Genomic DNA, 15796 nt, shown 5'->3' with positions numbered 1-15796 from the left:
CTCTTGACTTCACTGGGTAGGCATTTGTTTTTGTAAAATGCATTAGGATACATATTCATATAAGAAACAATTTATTATGTTAAAGGCTTTCTATTCAACTTCTTTTTTAGTTTTGTGTTGCATAAAAGCAGTGAAGTTAGTGTAAAGTAAGTTTTTGTCACTCAGCTGTAACGTTTGTATGTTCAAAATTAGTCATAATCATTGCTTATTAGAGTGTAGGAACTGCACTTCAATTAGATGGATTCTAAATATAAATATTTATATATTTAGAATTCATCTAATTGAAGAGAGAAATGGCATCGAAACCAATACAGCTCAAACCCAAACCTGTGTCCATGCAAGAATTTGAGTGACCTGAGTTAGAGGCTTCAAATGGGGAGGGGGAAGAAAAGTAGTGCGTTTAGGCAAGAGAAAGAATATAAAAAAGTAAATCTGAAGAAAGATGAAGAAGAAAGCTTTGGACTGAGCCTGGACAAAGCTCAAGGCGTGTGGCATTGGGGCTGTGCCCTGTGACAGTGTTTTGGGGCCGTGAGCGATGGAAGCGCCTCCTTTTTAATCCCTCACGCACACAAGGACGCTGTGTGTTGCTATGAAAACTTCCAAGCCCTCATTGCAAATTCTCTTTAGCTACAGCAAATTGTCACACACAGCGATTTTGTCTGGCTGTTCTAATGTAAATGGACAACATTGATTCTTCTGTTGGAGAAAAAGTGATATTGAATAAACCATCTGCATGGGTTTTTTGCCTAGTGCGAATGCTGGGAATATAGCCGTTTCATTCTGCTAAGGGTTTATTTGATGATTCCGAACTGTGTTTGATTTCTGCCTTTTTGTTACTGCAAAATCTTTTGCAGCACAATTCCTTTGACTTACTGGTTAGCTTTAAAATAGGTTTTAAACTTTGAGACCTTTGACTCCTGTTTTGTCTCAAAAGGCTTTAATAATGAGTTGGTGTAAGTTGTTTCAGAGGCTCTTTGGATCTTTTAGACACCAAATGGTGTCATATAAATTGAGATAAAATCTCTGATAAATGTGGACCAGGTTAATGATTCTGAGTGAGTCCCTAACGTTATATTTATTGTTTCTAGGTTGTTTTAACTTGTGGTCATCCATTGAGGAACCAGTAGAATAGCCTATTGTGATTTGCAGCAGCATGTGCCGCAGAATGCACTTGCTAGCGCTTTCCATCCGCTATTCAGCTTGCTGTTGGCTGTTTGTTTTCTGTTTTTAAAACGTATTTTCGTTGTAAAACTGCATTCAAACTGTTCGGTTGGAGCAGCCCATTTGCTGGAGCTCCGAGATGCTTCGTATTGTCACAGCTGGCTCCTGACGATGGACACAGAGTGTTCTGAACCGAGTGGTAAACGTGAGTGCTCTACTTATGTCACTGCTTTTAGATATATTGATTTTATTTAAACCCGGCACGTTTTATGACTGTGATCGAATGTGGAAGAGGTCACGGTACTGTTTGGAGCTCTGAATACCAGCAAAAATCCCAAGGATGTAAATATGTAAAAAACAAGCAAACCATGGGCATAAACAACTGTGTGTAGAACATTGCTGTGATGAGGAAGAATGATTTTTGTCTTCTGCTATTTCTGAAATAATAAAAATTAGATAAATATGTAGGATTATAACAGTGGTTGGTAGTGAATAAAGGTCTTTGATTAAATCTGACTTTATTGCCCCTTCAAGGCTAAACAGCAAGAACTGAGAAGGAGCTAGAAAAAGGAGTTTGGAATGTCTTTCTTGGCGAAATAGGAAAAAAATGTAGAAAAGCCTGAAACAATGGGTGTACATAGAGTGCAAAGTTTAGGGAGACGATTGCGCAAAAACCTAAAGGCAAAGATGAACTAGATACAAAGCACATGTACTGCATCACGTATTCTTTACACTTAGTTTATTAAAGGACTTTTCTGCTCAGGTAGTGTCATAGTAAGTAATGAAAACAAGGACGGACAGAGAAGCCTTTCTGATGTGTTTTTAGAATTCTTGTTTGTATTTAAGGAATTAATGCAATTTTAGGGCATGATTCTACAAATCTGTATAATTTTTCTTATTTTGCATCACTTAAACAACTATACACATGGTCTGTCAAATATGAAAGCCTTTGCAGGATTAAGACTGAACTGGTGTAAAAAAAATAAGATCCTTAAAAGATTTTTATGCTTTTTGAAAGTTTTTAAGGCATATATGTACTTGGTATTTTATCTCAGGCATATGTATTTGCATAACTTCTGCAGTGGAAAGCCCACAGTTACTTTTTTCTTTCTGTTTTTCTCTCTCTTTTGTGTGCTCTCTCTTCACATTTTTTAACACAACAAAAAAAAAAAGAAAAATCATTTTGATGTTGGAGAGTTTTTGTTCCTCTTACTACTGTGCAAGTTTATATTTTACATTTTAAAGGAAATTAATTTTGAATGGTTTCTGATTAGTGGCTTGGCCCTGCTTCATTGTCGTGCTGATTTTTCGTATGGCTCTCTTAAAAATAAAACTGCAGAGAGGCAGATATGGCAGCAGGGGAGAAAGAGAAGTCCTAGATGTCGCTGGCCACCTGAGTGTGGGGAAAGCTTTTGAGGCCACAGCAGAAATGGGGAGCCAGATCCTGACATACGTATCAGGGCAGGGAGTCAGGAAGGACAAGGTGGGGAGAGGAGCGAGTGGCGAGGGCAGGGGATGGCTGGGCATGGTGTGATGGAAATGGGCTCTCCTTTGCTCTCAGATCAGGAAAATTAAATATCTGATTGCTAGTGTCATTTTTTCTCCTCCCAGTTTTTATATAAACTGCTATTTTGTTATTACCTAGTAATTGTATGTGCTATGCCCCATCTCATATGTTCGCTAAAATTACTTTGTGTCACTGTTAACTTTTTAATCTTGTCAGAATAAATGGGACTTTGGAAAAACACAGTGTCCTTGCAGCATTGTCTTTAACTTTAAGCTAATTAAGCAAGGAGCACACAGGCACAGGTGGCTGTCACAGGAGAGGGCTTGGCACTTCATAGGCAGCCAGTGCAGAAATCACATTTGCTCCTCGTTTTCGCCTTCATCCTCCCCCTAATTATTTTGGTTCTGGCAGAGTGAGTGTACCTCCTTCTTATCTGGCAGAAGCGTATCAGCCTGGCACTTTGAGCTGAAACAGAAAAAAATTGTGATTAAATCGTAATGCTGGCTTTTCTATTTGCTGAAGCTGGCAGTAGCTGGTCAAGGGGAATACAATGCCCTGCTAAGTCTGCTGCGTCAGTATCAGTTTAATAACAACATCAAAAACATCTTTTGTTCACTGCTAGTTTATAAAGCTTTTCCTGATTGTTTTTAAATTGGCGTCACCCACTGAGAGAAGTTCTAGATTTGTATTTATTTTGGAAGAGCGTGAATGCATGAATGTGCCCCTCCTCATTGCGTGTAGGCTGAAGTGAAATCTCAAAAACATTGTTTGATAGATCACTGTTTTTTAGTGCTAATAGGTACACAAGTAAGACTGCCTTTTTTTTTTTTTTTTTTAATTTTTTGGTTAGGGAAGGCCAGGACTTTGTGTATTGCCTGGAGGTGCTAACTCAAAGGCAATAGGTGACAGAGGAACTGAAAGAACTGAAAAATTGAATGAAGAGATGCTGCTTGTGTGATTGGAGAGCTCAAGTAAACTACAGTCAATTTGCTTATGTATTTGTCAGTAGACTTTCTTTTTAAATTAAATATCTAATAGTCTTATATTTGGGAATACAATAATGCAGATTTTTATATAGAATCTGAATGCTTTTACCATGGGTTTGTCCCTTATTTCAAAATGGACAGGCAAAGGAAAAGCAGTGTCAAGCTAAGGTAGTGCAAAGGTAAACTGAACTATGGAGATGTAACAGAGGTTTTTATTTTTTCTGTTCTTTCTGTCTGAACATTTACAACAAGAAAGAAAATGTTTGGGATCAGACAGGCCAGAGCTGAAATTTAAGACTTTTATGATGGTTTGAAGGTCCTGCTAATTTGCCTGCGGGCAAATCGGAAGCAGTATCCCTTGAGGGCCTTGTGTCGTCTGTGCCACACAGACAGGCCTGATCCTTTCTGTGATTAATATGTGAAACAGCCTTGCTTACCTGCTGACAAAAATGAATGAAGCTCTGTTTTCTGTCAACTAGCAAATTAGTTCTGTTGCGTTATTTTTTAAAAATTATGTAAAAACTTGTGAGAAGCCCGAATGAAATAGATCTATGTGTTGTCAAGTGAATATTGCTTGGAATTTAAGGTTATTGCAGTGTGATGTTTCTGGTAATAAATGAAATCATTGATCTCAGTTGTTTTGCAGATGGCCACGTCATTCATATTTCCAAGGCATCTCTGTAGTTAGCATAAATTTACAGACTCTTGACAGGACAAACGAATGTCAAGACTTTTAAAAATAGGCATTAAAGCTTTAAACACATTTTCCTGCTCACATAAGCAGCTTGATGACTTTCTCTCCCTCCTCAGAAGTGAGGAAAGGAGAAGTGTGTATATAACAACTGGTCCAACCAAGCAAAACTCTTCACTGTATTGTAGTACAATACTGTATGGACAGTGGCATTGTCTATAGCTAGTGCAGTGCCATATAGATACAGCTGATGCATCCGCTTCGTTAGCTGTGAAGGAATGATAGTTTGTCATTTGCTTATTTTTTTAATAATCGTATGTTGTGGAATGAAAAGGTAGAATTGGAAAGTCACTGTTGTTTTCCTTCTTCTACTTAACCTCCTTCTGCACATTTAGAAATACCAAAAATGTCAACTCTGATCTTTCTTCCTTTCTGTGAATGATACATGGTAAGACTTTAGAGTTTTAATGGTGAAAGATGCACAGTTTTTCTTCACCCAGTGTATTAGTGTAGCCTTTGTGAAACTCAGAAATTTGTAGGAGAACTTTCTGGAATCCATTGTGTTGGTTTCTTTAGTCTTGGTTTTGTTACTCTTGCAGTGTCATGATTTTGCAAACTCTTGATCTTCCAGCGTAGACAGGATCTGAATTTCTAATAGGAAAATTCAGACATTTTTACAGATCAAAATGGAACAAAAGTAGACAAGTTTCTCCAGAGATATTAACCTGGCGCCTTCTCATGAATGCTAATTAATCTACTCAAAACTAACAATGACACTTCAATTACAGAGATTTTCCTTGAAAGCTGCATTATCCAGAAATTTTCAGGATGTTTTTAAGTACTTCTGATGGTGGTTTAATCCTCTGATGAGGATTAAATTTTGTAGCTTTAACATAAAATCTTATCTAGATACAGATTTTCTAGAGAAGATACCAGCCAAACAGAAAATATACTTACAAAATACAAAGGTTGTTCAGGAACTCGCACGGGTTCATAATGTTAGAGAGTGATGAAGGAGTAATGAAATAGGATATTCTACAACAATAAAGTGCATTTAAGATATTTTAAGAGTTATATTTGCAGAAATGTTTTTTTCTGATACCTCATGGTGTGAAAAAAATCCAGGCGGGCTAATACATTGTCAGTATTTTCTCTTCCACAGTCTCCAGTTAAATTGGAGCCCAGCTCCATCATGATTTTCTTTTCCCAACCTATCCCTCTTTATTCCTAGTGTGTGAGAGTATAATTTCAAAAACACACCTATCCCCTGGGCAAGAACCAACAAAGTGTGACTTGTTCTACTGGATGAGCTCTTCAACCAAACTAATGCTTTCAAATTAGGCCTGGAACTGGGTTGATGAAAACAATAAATTGAAGATTGAGAGCTTGCTGATATTCAGATTTCCCATACAGAACTTCATACAGTTTCATATTTGTGTTTGTCGGGTATGCCATCATCTGTCTTGAATCACTCACTGAACTATGTGCCATTGCAATCAATGCAAGTTTGGCATAGATCATGGTAACACATCTCGATTATAAGTAATGCTGAATATAGGAAAATTGTACTGGTGTTTTGGTAAATTCTAAATTTTGGTGTGGTGTTGAACTTGTGGTAATAATGCAAGACCACAATCAAGACTGACGTTTTTGTGTGCTTGGTAGTCTATACAAATAGGTTGGCCTCAGAAGAACCCTGGAAGTTGCTTTGGGGTGAACAAATAATTTGGAAGTTGGTTTTGGCTATAGTCTTGTGTTTATAACTTGCTGTTATATTTATTTGTGTTGTTCAAAGTTCTAGTCTTGTTAGAGGCTTTCTTTTAATTTCTTTTTCTCTTCTGTGAATTGCAGTGGGCATAGGTAAGGTTGAAATCAAACATAAATGTTAACACATCACGTTGTTTGAATGTTACTCAAACAGACATTGAGTGGGTATTACAGCAGATTCAAAGTGAATATTACCAAAATAGAAGGAAGTGCAAGTACGTTTTAGCAGAAGGGGTATCACTGAGAGCAGTGCAAGAGAAAGCTGGTGACAGAATCAAGTATCCTTCAAGGTTCTGGTTCAGATTTTACCAAGTAGCTCTTCAGGTCTCAAGTCGCAAATTTAGAGCATCTGGCATGTCGTTAGGGATTTTGTTGTGTTGAGCTGCGGGGCACAGCGACAAGGAGGATTTGGCCAAGGTCCGTGCTGCCACAGCCGAGCTGGAGCCGCGTGTTCCCACAGAGTTCGGTGGCGGGGCTGGTGCAGCTGTTTCCTCACGCTGGTGGCTGGCTCTCATGATGGGAAATGATAGGAAAGTTGAAAACAGTGGTTCACAGGGAGGCTACAATTGGCAAGCTCTCCCACTCGCTCGCGTGCAGGAATCTACACGGGGCATATAGTAAGGTAAACAGACTCTGGTTTCTGGAAGGAAAATTGCATTTGTGCCAGAGCCGATTCATGTGCAGATTAGCTACCTTTGCCTTGGGACAGGGCGGGCTGTTAGAGATAGTAACAACTTCACTTGTCTGATTTTTACCAACTGCTACAAATCTGTCAGAAACCTGAGGTGAGTTTTGGTGTCTCTGAGAAAGGAACAACCACAGAGCTGAGCAAGGTCCTGCCTCGAGCCCTCTACTGCAGGTTAGCGCCCCGGCAGCCAGATTTTCCAAAGCTTATCTGTCTAGTGCTTTATCATTAAACTTTTAAATTTTAATGTTTAAAAAATTCACCCTCAATCTACTTTGAGGTTTTATGCAATAGAGATGTAAATAAGGCAGAATATTTTCATGCTCTTTTTGGAAATTGAGAAATAGTTCACTTCTCTGTAACCTGTTTCCATTTTTACACAAATTCTTCTAAACCACAATGAATTACAATAAACTGCAAGACAGTAAAAATTTAAAACAGATATCATTGTGACTCTTGGAAACTTGCCCTCTCCAGAAGGCTTCTGACTTCCTTAAAAGCATTAAGTCTGTCCATATTTATTATTTTGCTATTTTGCAATTAGCATGTGCCTAACCTTTTACATCTTTGACCACTTTACTACAGTGTGCAGGTGCTTAATGTATTACGCAGTGGGATTTACAGATGAACGTCCAGGAACCTTTTGGTTATATTAGGCTGTCAAGGATTTTAAAAAGAATAAGCTTTGGCTGGATAGCCACGTTTCTCGTTCTCTGTGTTCCGTGCCTTTATATTCCCTCTGTCTGGCCTAAGGGAAAGCAGAGCTGCTGGTCAGGGACTCTTCCCGAGCAGCGCTCTCGCCACTGCTTGTCCTTCTGCAGGAGGCAGTGGGCACGTCAGACTTCCCGAATATTTGCTCTTAGCCTGTTCTCCGAAGCTTTGCTACCCCCTGATGCGCAAGCTCTTCGACCCATGTTCTTGGTAGTGTATGTTGTTTGTCCATGAAGTTACTGCTTAGTTACTACTGTCCTTGCCAATTGAAATGCTGTCATTGCTCATCTTCCCCTGACTTGCTTGGCGTTGTATTTTTCCTTCATTTCATACTGCATGCATGAGCTTTTGCTGAGTGGTACATGCAGAATTATTCCTCATTTAAATATATAGAGGCTTAATGCACACCTGAGTCTAGTGAGTAAGGAAATAGTTGTTTAAGCTGCAGCATTTTATTTGTATTTTGTAACTCAAATAAACAGTACAAATCCATAGGCTCCATTCCAACTAACCTTGCTTTTAATAGTACTATGAAGCTGCATGCGTATGTTTCTCTATTACCATTTCTTTTGTTATCCCCAGTTGTTTTATTTTCTCTTAAGGCTTTAAATGTCTGGAGAAAATGTTGTTTCTTCCTGTGTGTTTGTACAGCTCAGACTGGAGTCCCTTACTGTAAACAAGGGGAGGGAGGTTTTAATGGGAGTGGTGCAGGTGGAAGGCAGGAGTTCTGGCACCAACATTAAAGGAAAGAGGTGGGGCTAGTTTCAAAATGAACATAAGCTCCAAATTAAGATCGGGATGCAAAATTCAGGTAACCTGTTTTTCTCTTCTGCCCGAGTCTGTTTCATACCATGCTTTTATAGAGCAAAGTCTCTGGGAGCACTTGGTCAGACCTCCCATACAGCTCCTGCCATTTCAGCCACAGTTCTCAATAACACAAGTCTCAGCCCATCAGCTCTCTTAGAAAGCTCTTTGACAGTTGAAAACTATAAAACATAAAAATGTTTTTCACTCTGAAAGGTACACTTTCCCAAAGTACACCTCAAATACTCTTCCTCTTACCTAAGGGTTTGCACTCTGCAATATACATAAAACATACAAATTTTCATAACTTTCTGAAGGCAGTATTTGAGTTTGAGGAATATTTTTTTTCTAGTAAGTCTGCATTCCCCTGGCATTATTTGTGTAATTCTTCATCTGTAGAAAAGTCCTGTCAAGATTCCAATTTGTTTGCAACATTTCAAGATAAGGCAGCAAAAGGCCACATAACCAGCAAAAAAATAGTGCAGAAGAAGTCCAAACACCAGCAGCTCTGAAGTTGGAAATGGTGGCTTTATCTGCATGTGTTTGTTATATATGTCACTTTTGATTGAGCATATAAAGTCTGCATCCTCACAGTAGGGTATTTTCTAATGATGACAGGTTGATAGGCAGGGCACTGTGTCAGGGATGATGTTCTGAGAAGCAGGCAAAAAATCTCACTGTTACATCCCTTTTGTTTGCAACCACTATAAACAGTTTTGTTAGGTTTAGGTAAAATGCAGCCTCCTGCAGAAGTACAGCAACTGTACAGAAAATAATACACTCCATGCACTCAGAAGTTTTTACAAGCAGCACGAGTTTCTTGTAGCACCCACAGTGTATTTATGTGCTGGTGTAATGCCAAAGAGCCACAGCTCCTCTCACTTTTGTCAGAGCCCAAGGAAACACAGTATTAGAAGCATTTAATCAGCTTGTTTTGCAGCTTTCCATGAAATACTTACATAAGAAAATAGTAGTGAAATACAAATAAATGTAAACCTTGGGAAGGTAGCTGGGAGGGTTGATAAAATATATTTTGTGCAAGTTTGACTACTTGTACCAGTTTTCACATTTAAGCACCCTTAAGCATTTAAACATGCTTAGGATGTGCTTCCAATTCTTAATGATTTTTTTTTATCTGTGTGCTATGGTGTAGTGCCAGGAATTGGCTTTGAGAGAGACCCAAGGAGCTAAAAATCAAGCTTCGCAACTTAAGTTTTGAGTGAGCTAAAAGCTTCCACATGTTAGTGGTAGGTTTGGTTAAGCCACTTCTTGGAGTTGCTGTTTGGTTAAACTTTCAGGTGTGCATATACAGATTTTCCAAATAACTGATTTATAAAAGTAAGTAGAATATGGATTATGAAGATGCATAGATACGTCTATGAATTGTACCTTTTTTTTCTGTGCTAATAAAAGGCACAAGTTAGCTTTCCTTCTCTAAAATAATTGTGAAGTTTGATCGGGGGTGTGGAATAAAACAAGCTCTGTTACATATTTCAAAGTATTTTTTCGGTGCACATTAGTTTTATATATGGTTACTTTATTCTCCAAAATCTTCCTTTACAATAATTAATCAAACCTGTGACTCTTGCTGCTTTTCTCTGCATACTTGTCGCACACGTGATGTTTCTTTCACGTGAGGCTTCTTTCAGATTCCACATTCCACAGAAGTCTGTTTCAGAGCAAGAGTTAACATCTGAATGTTTTGTCACTCTAGTGGTGGAAAAGATCTGTTCAAGTCTGCTGTGGTAACTCTGAAGAAGAGCGAGAGCCCAGGAGAACAGAAATCCAGCATTTGAAAAGATGGAAATGAATTTATGTTTTAATAAAAGTGATGCTTTTATTTTTTTTTCCTGTGGGCAAGCATATTGTTTGCCTTCCAAGTGAGAATTCAATTAATAGCTTTCTCAAATCCGTTCTCATTGAAACAGCTGTGAATGTATGAATGAAACAAAATGTAGAGAATGTGAATAATGCAAACAAATGAGAAACTTTATCTTTTTAACAGTTGAAGTAAATTGAGTTCAAGGTATTTGGAACTGATATGGAATAAAGGAAATCAACAGGCATTTTGCTGCAGTCAGAACCCTGGTTATAACACCAAAAAGTGTTATAGTAACTGATTATTCTCCTTGAATTCAGAGCTTTATTTGAATACAGGCGTTGTATTTGCTAGAAAACTACACCACTTGATTTTGCAAGTGAAGCTTTCCTACGTGCGTTTTCCTGCGTGCTGATGTTCACTGAGCGCAGGTGACAGGCAGTCACCTCTCCTGGGATGCGATTTCACAATTTGTCCCTTCGTGACCTAAAATCTGGATTACAGCTCGGGAGTGCCAGCCATGGGCGGCGACTTCAGCAGGCAGGTCGTGTTTTACGCTCACGCTATAAGGGACTCTTCTGTAGTCTCGTGACAGCATACGTTGTCAGTGACAGGGAGTCAGCATCTTTGAAACGTGGTGTTATTTATTCATCTCTCGAAAATGTGTGTCAGATTCATGATGCAGTACTGCATAAGATGTAGCTTTGTCTCCAAAAAGGCTTATGTGGCTGGGCTTTACTTGCTCATTTATAAATTCCTCTAAGCCTAGATAAATCTCCCTCTGGCAGGGAGAACTGGCTTAAACTGTGTTTTTACAAGATGAATTCATATCTCTTGTTCCCGCCCCACGCTCGCAGTTGTTCCAGCACAACCTTGCAGTTCTTCTGTGACCCCGATCAGGGAACTGATCTCACTTAAAAATGTAAAGGTGGGGGGAGAAAGAGGGAGAAAAAAAAAAAAGGAAAACACCACAACAACCATGCTTTGTGGTTTTTGTTTCGTTTGGTGAAGCCAGATCTGATCCTCAGTGTGGTTGTGTAAACAGTCGTATGGGCATCGCTGTAGGGCAGGCAGCAGCATCCTAAACAAACACAGCCGTGCAAGGCTCCGGTGCATGAAATCACGTCCTGGGCTTACAGCGAGTCTGTGCAGCAGTCAGGCTGTCCTTCTGGCACACTCATGCTGATTTTCTTTTTCCTGCTTCATTCAGACCTCTTCCCTTTCCTTGAGGTATGAAATATCCTTTGATTCATTTGTAGGCTACAGGAAAAGTAACACATTCAAATGCGGATGGGTTTACGCAGGACGTCTCTCTGGTTATTGGTGCTGGCATTGTCAATTCCTTTTGAAGCTGTATCTTTGAGACACTTACCTGCTTTTTTGCTTTCCTTTTTTCTCCTTGGAAACTTAGCAACCGCTCTACAGCTTCCTTTGCTTTTTCTGTCTTCATCTGGGAAACCCTGGTACAAGTCGAAGAGAGCATCTGACAACACTAATAAGAATAAGCATTTTTCTACTTCATTGCGGTCTCTACCTTTTACCCCTCCAAGTTAGTCTTTAAAATCTGCTGTGCAGTAGCTGACTAAAATAATTCAGTTTAAATACTTCGGGAGCCTGTATCCTCCCTCTGCTCAGCTTCCCCATTCCGTGGGCTGGCTGCAGTGTTTTGTTCTTTATCTCAGTTAGCTGCTGGGGTAGGTTGCAGATACATTTCTAATGTGAGAAGGTGGCAGAAGCTGACGCTGTTATTACTGCGTTTTGAATACATTGCAGTCTGGTATTTTCCTGTGTCTGGAGCGCTTTGAAGAGCTTGAGAACCAGTTGTGTGCGCTTTTTGAAGTCCTTCCTCCTGAGTGAGGAAGGAATCCAAACTGGTTGTCCCTGCTGATGTATGAACCTGAGAGCTTTTCCTTAGGACTGCATCCTAAAAAAGGGATACAAATGGACACAGTGACACAATGGCCACCCTGCTCTGTTTCTCCTTTTCTTTTTTTTTTCCTTCTTCTCCTTGCAACTCAATGAGGAGCAGCAAGGCCATACCTGCAGCATTGCTGGGACTGCCACATAAAAGAGGTGGCCTTAACCCTAAGAGTTGCTGGTGGTGTGATTCCTCCTGCATTTTTGATGCTTGAAACAGCTAAATTGTGTAAAGTCATGCATAGTAACTTGAATGAAACAAGATAAAATCAAGAGGAAAGGAAACAGGACCCAAGGGCCTTTAGCATGTCCTTCTAAATCTTGCATACAAAAGATATGTAGAAATTCTTATTAAAGATCAGCCCAAGTCTGCTTTTACACCTCTGATCTGAATATCACAGTTTCAAAGCGGCGGGATTGGTTTGACTTTTCAGCTGGTAGAAGAGGTGAAAAATGTCTGATTCACCAGTTCGTACATATCCAATATTGTCTTGTCATGTTAGGCTTCGTTGCCTTTTGAATATGCATGATTGCTACTTCCCCTTGGCTTAACGCTTGGAACAAGCCAGCGTTGCAGAACTGCCAAAAGGGCTTTAAAGCCGTTTCAAAAGCCGTCTCAGAAGCGTTTTTCTGGTAGATCAAATGAACATCATTTAGTCTGTTTGAAGTTTTGACCAGAGAGACCATAAGCTGTAGTCTGTCGGTGGAGGTGCGTGTCAGGCTCTGCTCTCACCTTTCCCCCACAAAGTATTTTTTGGTTATTTTTCAAAAATACAGATATTTGGCCTCCCTGTCTATTTTAAGACCACTGATGCTGCGATAACTCAAGAACACAACCACTGTGTGTGTCCTCTTTATCCAAGCCATTCTTCAGCTGTTGCAGCGAATTATAGACGGTTCGTGATGAACGTGAGGCAGATTTTACCTGGTAAATCACCATCGCTCTAGTGTAGGCAGGCTCGGCATCCCCTGTGACCATCCACAGCTTCAGAAAGCCTGGCTGTGTCTGACGGGCACCAGAGATGTTGCATATAGACTAACCGGGTGCTGAACTCAGCCTGTGTGACCGGGCTGTATTAATTGTGCTTATATTAGCTCTCTGCTGACTGGAACCGGCCTGGAGCACAGCGGGGCAGGGCTGGCAGCAGGGAGCCCACCAGGCCAGGGCAGTGGCCCGCAGCGGTGGCGAGAAGCAGCCGTGCTAGATGGGAGCTTCATTCGTGGCTCTAGGGCAGGTGGAAATGGGGGAAGCAGAAGAGGGAGGGATGGAAATGATGCGTGAAATGTGAACGTGCTGGCTCCATCACAAGGTTACAGTCCAGATATAAATATTTAAAGTCTTTCATTCAGTGTAACCAAATCCATGTTCGGTCACAACGTGAATTTCACTTCATATAAATAAGGAACCCCGAAGTTATGCAGGAAATAATCCACATTTAGTCATTTTGGCACCGCTTTCCCATGACGGTTCACCACCTCCTAGACCCCACACTACTGGCAGCGTAGCTTCTCAGCCAGCTCCTCACAGGCCGGGCCGGTAGCTTGCAGCGATCTCGGCGCTGACATTCAGCAGCAGGCCGCTCCCAGCCGCTCCGTTGTTTGGCCTGGTTTAATCACGGTGCTTTGAGCAGGGTTGGGGTTGTGGTCAGGCAATGCAGAGTGTGTTTTGAGGAGTGGAGCTGAGCGCCCTGCGCGCTACGTCTTGGGGTGATGCCGCTATCTAGGCTGATGTTGGTGGCGGTGACTACTCGGTCTTTTGAAGTAGAGATATCAGCTGGATGGCTATCTTTGGTGTGCGTGGTAGTACGCCAAGCAGATATGCAAAACTGATTTGCCATGTGGTGGGAGGTGGAGCTTGAAAACAACAGCCACATTTCCAGTCCTGAGTTGTGTTTAGTTGGTTTTCCTTTATTGTCTTCCTGCATTTTATTACAGCTGCAAAAACATACGTTCCTCCGGTAGAAGACAGTGACCTATATATTAAAGTCCCTGCGCAATTACCAGTATAATAAACCCAGGAAACTTCAGGAACTTTTTCTCAAAACCATAAAAAGGCAACAAAATTAAAGATCTCCTGAAGGTGGTAGTTGGCCATATGGAGATCTGATGGCCTGGTGCACGTACATGGAAGCCAAGAAGCTCCCAAGTCCTCCTCCCATATTTGACAACGACTGCGGCTTTGGTGAGCAAGTTGCATCACTTCTGCTCGGTTTCCGTGTTAAATAGTTTCCTCTATTAACTAGCCGAATGGTTTGTTTCCTCTGGAGAACTTCATCAGGAAGCTGCCAAACCTGACTTACGGTGGAGTCTGCCTCGTTCCTGACTAGTCTTATTGAAGTTCGTGGGTGTGCTTGTTAGGCTGTAATTAGACTTTGTTATGTGTAAGCAGCATCAGGCTATAAACATAATATCCTTCTAAGATGAGTGCTGCTTAAATAATGCGTAACGCTCTGTTTTGTCTATCTGGTCCAGTTTAAATCCTGTAAGCCTTCAAAATGAAACACTGTATTGTATGGCTGTAATAATTTCCTGCAAGTAGCAGCTATTTCGTAACTTCACTTATACCTGCCTTATACTTGGTAAAAACACGTGTATTATGTGCTGATGTTTCCTTTACTTAATAATACACTTCTTAATTCAAAATACTTTTTTATTCAAATATCTTTCTTTTGCAAATTAGCTCTTCCTGTTTGCTGCTGGCCTCCAGTCCTTACTCTCATCTTGCCTATCAGTGTTCTCTCCAAAGCAATTAGTTCTTACATACCCTGCTATACTTTCTACAAACATTTTCATATGTGACATAAAATCAGGCTAGATATTTCCAACTTTGCATCAGCTAGACCGGCTGAGGGAATCAATCCTGTTTTGTTTCTTCCTTAGTTCTGCCTTCCTTTTGCTCCCTAGGTTTCTCTTCGAAAGCTAAGGTGCGTGCAGTGCCTTTTTTTATCTTTGTGCAATTTCACAGTGCTTGGAAAAATGCAGAAGGGTCAGGCGGTGTCAGCTGCCCTTCCCTTGCTGCCTCACCTGCTGCAGGCTGGCCCTGCTGCCGCTTGTAGCAGTGACAGCTTGTCCTGAGCTGGCTCCGGGAACTGATCTGGCTTGAAATAAAGAAAAGGAAAAGGGGCAGGCTTTCTTCATCAGTGTCAGATCCTTGCTGCATACCCATGAGCCGCTGAGCTGATACGGACATTGCTCAAGCCAGCGTACTGCTGATGCTTTGCGAAGTGAGGCGGTGGGCTGAGGTTATGTGTGATGGACTTGCTGCAGGTTTGAACGTTTACGTGCATAGTTTACACGTTACACTACTTAGTAGTTACACTACTACTGTTTACACGTACTTTAAAGAAAGTAAATATAGTTAGCATAACCTATTCCTTATGTGCACTTGGGGTTGCTCAGGACAATGTACCCTTGGCTGCCAGCTCCCCGCTAACAGGCTGTATGTTTTCAAGAAGCACAACCCCAAACACGCTTTTGTTCCTGCGCACGTTCCGTGAGGAGCAGCTGTGCCCTCTCCTTTTGGGGTGAGCTCTTCCCGGTCCAGGTCGGCTTCTTCAGGGATGAAAATGGGAAGAAGTGTGCCAGGGCAGATCTCTGCACATGGGTGTGCAAGAAGGGGGAGCAAGGTCCCTGTGGTGCTTGCTGTGTGCTTGTGGGCCTGATCCTTGCTCTACCCCTGCTTCTAAAGGAGGGAAGGCTGTGAGCTGAGTGGGTTTCCACATTCCCCTCAGGCCCTGAACACAATTAT

At 41.0% G+C, this 15796-nt stretch overlaps 1 protein-coding gene and 1 long non-coding RNA gene across 5 annotated transcripts in view; one reads left to right on the top strand and one right to left on the bottom strand.

Moving 5' to 3' along the window:
* The window catches only part of NHSL1 (NHS like 1), a 167439-nt gene that overhangs the window by 27186 nt on the left and 124457 nt on the right, over positions 1-15796 (top strand). The window lies entirely within an intron of this gene.
* Positions 39-15796, bottom strand: part of LOC310897370 — a 35501-nt gene continuing 19743 nt past the window's right edge. The window contains exon 3 of the long non-coding RNA XR_014582252.1: positions 39-15796. This exon is cut by the window's right edge and continues 15921 nt beyond it. This is a non-coding gene — a long non-coding RNA (uncharacterized lncRNA).

The sequence above is a fragment of the Anser anser genome (genome assembly GCF_964211835.1).
Source record: "Anser anser genome assembly, chromosome: 3".
NCBI classification, from domain to species: domain Eukaryota; kingdom Metazoa; phylum Chordata; class Aves; order Anseriformes; family Anatidae; genus Anser; species Anser anser.
This window is presented reverse-complemented; position numbering and strand designations above follow the sequence as displayed.